This window comes from Echiichthys vipera, assembly GCF_963691815.1.
Source record: "Echiichthys vipera genome assembly, chromosome: X".
Lineage (NCBI taxonomy): Eukaryota > Metazoa > Chordata > Actinopteri > Perciformes > Trachinidae > Echiichthys > Echiichthys vipera.
Window position 1 is genome coordinate 42,572,108 of NC_139825.1, and position 7,510 is coordinate 42,579,617.

The following is a 7,510-nucleotide window of genomic DNA, read 5'->3' on the forward strand; positions in this document are numbered from 1 at the left end:
CCGGCTGCAATTATATACATCAAATAAGCCATCAAGACAGTTTCGTGTGTAAACTATTAAAGGAGAAATCCGGGAGAGTCTTTAACAATGCTAAAAGAGCTAACACTGATTAACTCGGGGCAATACAGTGAAGGCATTAAAACAGCTTTTTTAACCACTACTTACTCAAAATAACATCAAACCCATAGATAATTTATTCCAGCAAAACACGTTAACTTTGTTGTTTGTGGCAGTTTGTTGAAATATAAGTTAATAATAGATGTAAAAGCCCCAGACAGTAGATTTCACCGCAGCACCAAAATGTCACATGGCGGGGAGGGGGCGTTCTTGTCGGAAAGGGCTACAGGTAGAGGTAGCATCAGACATAGCATCAGTCTTGGGGAACTGTGAGCCCATGAGCACTGAAGAAGGATGTTTATGCTGCCAACACAGTGACATTTTTCACCGTGGCCTGGAATCACTGAAACACGCTGTGTGACTGCTGTGGAGGGTTCCCCATCCCTCATCAACCGCACCGTACTGGACTCTTTTTTTCATGTCCCCAGAATAAACTGGAAGAGGCGACCAATTCCTAAATAAATTATCAGTGGGCTCCTTCCTTTTGGATTGCATTTGGTTATCGACTTGAATGGACTTTACTATAAGAGGAGCTGGTACAGGGGCCAGTAGGTAACTCTTTTAATAAACTCTGGGTTCACTAACTACGTTGTTGTTACTTCGTTTTATGTGTAAGGACTCTTCTCATGCTGCTGCAGAGGTTTGGTGTTATTTTTAGCAGCATTAGCGGTTAAAAAAGACGTTTCAATGCCTTCACCGTGCTGCCCCGAGCTTATCAGTGTTAGCCACGTCTGGCTGTTAACGACTCACCGGGATTCATCCTAGTTTATACATTAAAAAACTGTCTTGTTGGCTTATTTGATGTATGTAATTATCAAAAAAGATCATGGGCTGATTTTACGCCAGAATTACACTTTAATGTTTGTACAGGTTTGAAGGGTTTTGAGATTTATAGCCCTTCAAAGGAAGCACTTGACGGATAAGAATGATAACACTACACAGCAGACTCTTTTTTAGGAATTTAACTTTACTCTTGGCGTAGTTTATCTAACCACTGGAGCACTGATTTCATCTTTGCTCATTTAACCAGACAACACTGGGTCCTGTTTATTTCCTATTTATTTTGGAAGGTAAACCTTTATTCCTGTGCCACCTGTAAATTCACCCTAAACCTATCTGTGCAGCGTCAGGGGTCAGAGGGGAACCCTGCCTGTCACGCTCCAACACATGTGTACCTGGACAGGCCCAGTGATTGCAGGCGAGAGCACAGCTCCCTTGCAGCTACACAGGAAACCAGCCATGGCATCCTGAACCATGAAACCCCTGCCCACATGTCATCATAACAATAATCACAACAGCCTGCTGGCTCTTACATGAACAACATCTTTACTCTCAAGGGACATTATGAGGAACAGAAAAAGAATATTAACAACATGTCAGATGTATTAGAGGCAGAGGATGTTTAGAAAGAAAAGCACAGCAACCAAAACCAGAGCTTGAACAATGTATGCAATGATAAAATGATTTACTGTTTAAATACAAAGCTAAATGTAGTTGTGTTGGTTATCTGGAACTATTTTTCCAGTATCTTAATTGGATTTCCAAGTCAAGTATAGTATATCTTAATTATTACATCAAAAATATGGAACAGTTCTGGTGAAGGCGGGCGGCTGTGGCTTGGTGGCAGAGTGGGTCGTCCTCTGTTCGAGAGATTGGTGGTTCGATCCCCATCTCCCCCCGGTCCACATGTCGAAGTGTCCTTGGGCAAGACACTGAACCCTGAATTGCTCCCCGTGCTGCGCATGGGTGTGTAAATGTGGTGTGAATGGTTAGATCAGATTAGATGGTATGTAGATGTCCACTGCCATCAGTGTGAATGTCTGTGTGAATGGGTGATTGTGACAGACACTGTGAAGCGCCTTGAGTAGTCAGATGACTAGAAAGGCGCTATATAAGTACAAGTCCATTTACCAGTCCATCCATCTCATATTTCAAACTAAACATACTTGTATATATTATACTTTGTAAATTTTCATTATAATTATTTCAAATATATTATTTTATTAGATATGACATCACAAATTAACAAAGACAATGTATCAGATCTGTTGTATAGGACTAGGTGTTGATATCCCTCAATACATTCACACTAAAGGCACTGAAGGGACTCTGTGGAAGTCAAGTGAGTGATGGCATCCTTCGGGTTGTCAAGTGGGCGCCCTCTTTCACTGGTGTTACCCTGATTGACCCACGACACCTCCAGAGGGGTCAGCAGTGAGACCCAGCGTCCCAGGTTCACTCCCTAGATGCCATCAGGTCACTTGAAGGCCCAGTTTGAATCCTTTCTTTTCATCATATGATATGAATGAAACATAAAGTTTACTCTACACTGAACTATGTATCTTCTTTCTGTTGAGCTTGTACAGTCGTCCCTGTGCGTGCTAAGTGGCTAAGGAAAACAAGTGGTCTGATGATTCATGTCATGGCAAAAACATCACATGCAACTCACACACACACACACACACACACACACACACACACACACACACTGATTCTGCTCTCTGTTTGCTCCCACAGTTTCTGAGTCATCAAGAATTCAGTGGTAATGCTATTTGTAATAAATGTCATAATTATTCTTCAATTTAAAGTTTATTTATAGCTTTCTCATTTGAATCATTGAAATTGAGGGAGGAAAGCAAACCAGTACTATTTTTATGATGAGGCCCGCACATAAAGATAATCAATTTTGGTTTAAAATAGTACTCCCCCATCACACTGACACATGTCACACAATATAACATGGTTGGACTCATAATGGTTACCTTAAAAAAGGACAAAACCGAGCAGCAGCACCTTGGTGTTTTTTGTATATTAGCAAAGGCACAAAATATTAATGTACAAATATCAATGTATGCTATTTGCACCAGTGTATGATTAGAAGTGGATGCTATTTGTACCCTGGTATACAGTGAAGATCTAAATCAGAGAACAAAGTATTAATTATTGATTTATTGTGAAATATTATTATTTTCTATTGTTCATTATTTGACAGAATATCTGTTGTGGTTATACCACTGCTGTACTAGTATGTTTTTTATATATATATATATATATATATATATATATATATATATATATATATATATATATATTGTGAAAAAAGCAGTCACCACTGTTTCAGAAGAAAAAATGTCAACAATATTTTCTCCGGGCTATAGGATTAAAAAATGAACCGGAAGTGTAGAGGCCCTTACTTTGAATGACTTCAGATCCTGCTTATTTTATTATTATTATTATTTGTATTACCTCAGTAAACATTTGCTAATGAGTTTATGGTCTCACTCTCTAGTATGACTTCAGCAAATCTGTGCCATTGTTTTTTTCCCTTCATTGGGATAAACAGCAGAAATATGTAAGCGGAGAAGTTGAATTTGATCTCAGACTAGCCATAACCATTCATTCACTCATCTTCAACCGCTTCTCCCTGTCGGGGTCGCGGGGGGGCTGGAGCCGATCCCAGCTAATATCGGGCGTGAGGCGGGGTCCAGCCTGGACAGGACGCCAGTCTATCACAGGACACATAGAGACGCACAGAGACAGACAACCATTCACACCTACGGGTGATTTAGAGTCATCAATGAACCGAACACCTGCACGTCTTTGGACTGTGGGAGGAAACCGGAGAACCCGGAGAAAACCCACGCAGACACGGGGAGAACATGCAAACTCCACACAGAAAGGCCCCAGCCGGGATGCAAACCTGGAACCTTCTCACTGTGAGGACACAGTGCTAACCACTATAACACTGTGTCGCCCTAGCCATAACGATCTTTCTATTTATCTTGTCTCCAACTAGGAAAAAGGGAACAGCTTTTGTTTACATTTATGACAGTGTCTTAAAGGGTTTCCAACCCACTGAACTACCATGGGAGATAAATAGGGTCTAGGAGAGAATCTTATATCTCAGATCAAAAGCCATACATGTCTAAATGGGCTAAAGAGGCCTTGTTCTGTGTGCTATTGAGCACGAAGCCCTGTGGTCAAAAGAAAGCCCCTGCCTTTCTTTCTACAAAAATAGATTTCAAGGATCATTGAATTTCCAAACACATGATAAATGGATGAAACTGTATAACTCATAAAATACAAAAATACATCTCCCACCCTCCTCGGGCTGCTTCGCTGGGCTTGTGTCGCAGCCTTTGCAGAAACAGAGAGAAAAGTTACTGACTCGTTAGCTGACACGTCATTTGCTCTCTCAAAACTCTGCTCGCTCCTCCCTTTGTAAACACCTTAGACACTAAAATGATATATAACATTGCAGGGCATTAGCAAATGTATTTTCAGCGCAGTCCTCTATGGAAATAATTTTACAGCTTGCAGTGTTTTGGCCTAGGAGGACTAACAGTGTATGGAGCAGAGGGCATGGATGAGTGCCCGGGTCCCACAGCTGCATGGCGCTGGGGCACAGACAGCCCTTCTCTCTGGGGCACATTGCTCCTTTTATGCCCAACACACTGAACCATTGATCTGAGGCTCCCTCATCTCCGTTCCGCCAACACAGCTCAGGTCAGCACAGACTCCAGCGGGGCGCAGTGAACACAATATCTGATAACATCTCACATGCAAACATTCATTTGCTGAGTTATTAGGGAAGAGAAAGTTTAAAACGTCACCACTGTAACTTCCTAGATCTAATGAACTACAAACACATCAAGAGGTATTTTAGCAACATATTTTAGGGAACATTAATCTCAGTGCTTAGTTTATGATTTGTTATTATACGCAAAATATAAAATATTTGATAAATTGTGCCAAATTTAATGACGTTTGTGTTTGCGTGAAAGTTCAGATATTAAATATGCTAATATCAATATTTTAACATGAACAACGAATCACATTACTGCTTGTATGTGAAAGGGTTCATTCATAGTGGAAATCCCACACATAAGTTTTTATAAATTCACACTAATCTGCAATCCCCTGGCTCTACTGAGAATTTTGGTGTCTCTTAACTAGTTGTTTTGGTTTTAACAACCTACGAAGTTTATGGTGAGAAGTTCAGCATCCGTGAGGAACTCGGAGTAGAGCCGCTGCTCCTTAGCGTTGAAAGGAGCCAGTTGAGGTGGTTCGGGCATCTGGTAAGGATGCCCCCTGGGCGCCTCCCTAGGGAGGTGTTCCAGGCACGTCCAGTTGGGAGGAGGCCTCTGGGAAGACCCAGGACTAGGTGGAGAGATTATATCTCCACACTGGCCTGGGAACGCCTCAGGATCCCCCAGTTAGAGCTGGTTAATGTGGCCCGGGAAAGGGAAGTTTGGGGTCCTCTGCTAAAGCTGCTGCCCCCGCGACCCGACCCCGGATAAGCGGTTGAAGATGAGATGAGATGAACCTACGACTTGGTTCAGACTCATGGTTCTAATCAACCCTGTTTACAGCAGCAAAAAGTGTTATAAACCTTCTGTACCCTCCCTGCCCAGTATCAACAACATAGAGACAAACTTCCCAACTAGGTGGTGAACATAGCAGAGCATTTAGCAGCTAAAGAATATTTCCTTTCAGGAGTTTGAAAATTAGCTAGATTTTTTATTTATTTTTATTCTGGATATTGCAGATGAATTCGTTGGAGTTTGTTTGTTTGTTTGTTTATTTATTAATTTCAGGCACACATTAAACATTGGGCACAAGTCACCTCTTGTCCATCATAGTTTCCAACAAAAAATAAATAAAAGATTGCTAACATTCATAAGAGGAAAAAAAAATAATAATAAACCAAAATAGTTGCCTGAAAGGGAGCAGGAAGAAGAAAACTTATTTAATCCTACCCCCATAATACATATTAAACAAAAAATCAGCTTCACTGTGACACAGGGCTATCAACAACTTTCTACTAATTTCATACAAAGTTGTACACTATATTAAACATAGAAAGTAACAGTTTGAGTATTCACATATTGGAGTTACCATAGGTAACACATTAGAGTTACATAGTAACAACAATTACCAACAATGGCAATGAATAAACAGTAGCAACAGTGGTAAGAGACAAATACCAGCAATGGTAAGAGACAATACCAGCAATGGTAAGAGACAATACCAGCAATGGTAAGGAAATGACAAATACATAACATAAACACTAGAAGTACAGAACAATTAAGACCCTCTCTCTGTATATGGTGACCAGACCAGATGTTTGTATACAAGTTTGAATCTGGGAATATTTGGGCATTGCTTGTGGTCTGCGTCCAGACTGTTCCATAGTTTCACACCTCGTACAGATACACAAAAGCTTTTACGAGTAGTTCGAATTTTAGGTACTGTGTAATGGAGTATACACAAGCTGGGTGTAGCCCATCTTTCACCATTGAATTGCATTACAGAGATAGTTAACAGGCATTTTTAGGGCATTCAAAAATTGGGGTAATGCAGGATAATATGATCTCAAGTTATTTTCCTTAAGTCTCTCTCATTTTTCCTCTCATCTTTGTAAATTTATGAACTGGATTCACCGGGATAAGCACAACGTAGCTGCTAAAGTTGAAACATTTTTAACCGTTGTGGTTGTATTTTCACTTCCATTCACGTGCCTAGACAAATTTCTGTCTATTAGCATCAACTAATGTCTTTGTATTGGCTTTATATGCAATCACACCACCTCTAAAATGTGCTTCACATTCAGTCTAAACGTAATTTAAAGCCTAGTGGTAGAATTAATGGATTCAACTCATAAAGCAACACATTTTTACTGGGATTGTCTTATTTTAATACAAACAAAATGTTTTATTTAAACCTTTTATGTGTTTTAAATGTATATGTTTTACGCTACTGTTCAAAAGTTTTAGGTAGGCGTGAAAAAATGCTGTAAACTAAGAATGCTTTCAAGACTGGAAGTGTTAATATTTTCATCAATTATCAAGATGCAGACTTATCGTTCTTCTTTACGCTCAAGGTAGTTCTTAATGACATTGGCTATATGTTTGGGGTCATTGTCCTGCCTCAGAATACATTTGGGGCCAATCATACGCCTCCCTAATGATACTGCATGATGAATAAGTAACTGCCTGTGTTTCTCAGCATTGAGGACGGCATTAATCCTGACCAAATCTCCAACTCCATTTGCAGAAATGCAGCCCCAAACTTGCAAGGAACCTCCACCATGCTTCACTGTTTCCTGCAGACACTCATTATTGTACCGCTCTCCAGCCCTTCGGCAAAAACTGCCTTCTACTACAGCCAAATATTTAAAATTTTAACTCATCAGTCCAGAGACCCTGCTGCCATTTTTCTGTACCCCAGTGTTTATGTTTTGGCGCATAGTTGAGTAGCTTGGCCTTGTTTCCACGTCAGATGTTTGGCTTTTTGGCCACAACTCTTCAATGAAGACCACTTCTGTCCAGACTCCTCAGGACAGTAGATGGGTGGACCTGGGTCCCACTGGTTTCTGCCAGTTCTGAGCTGA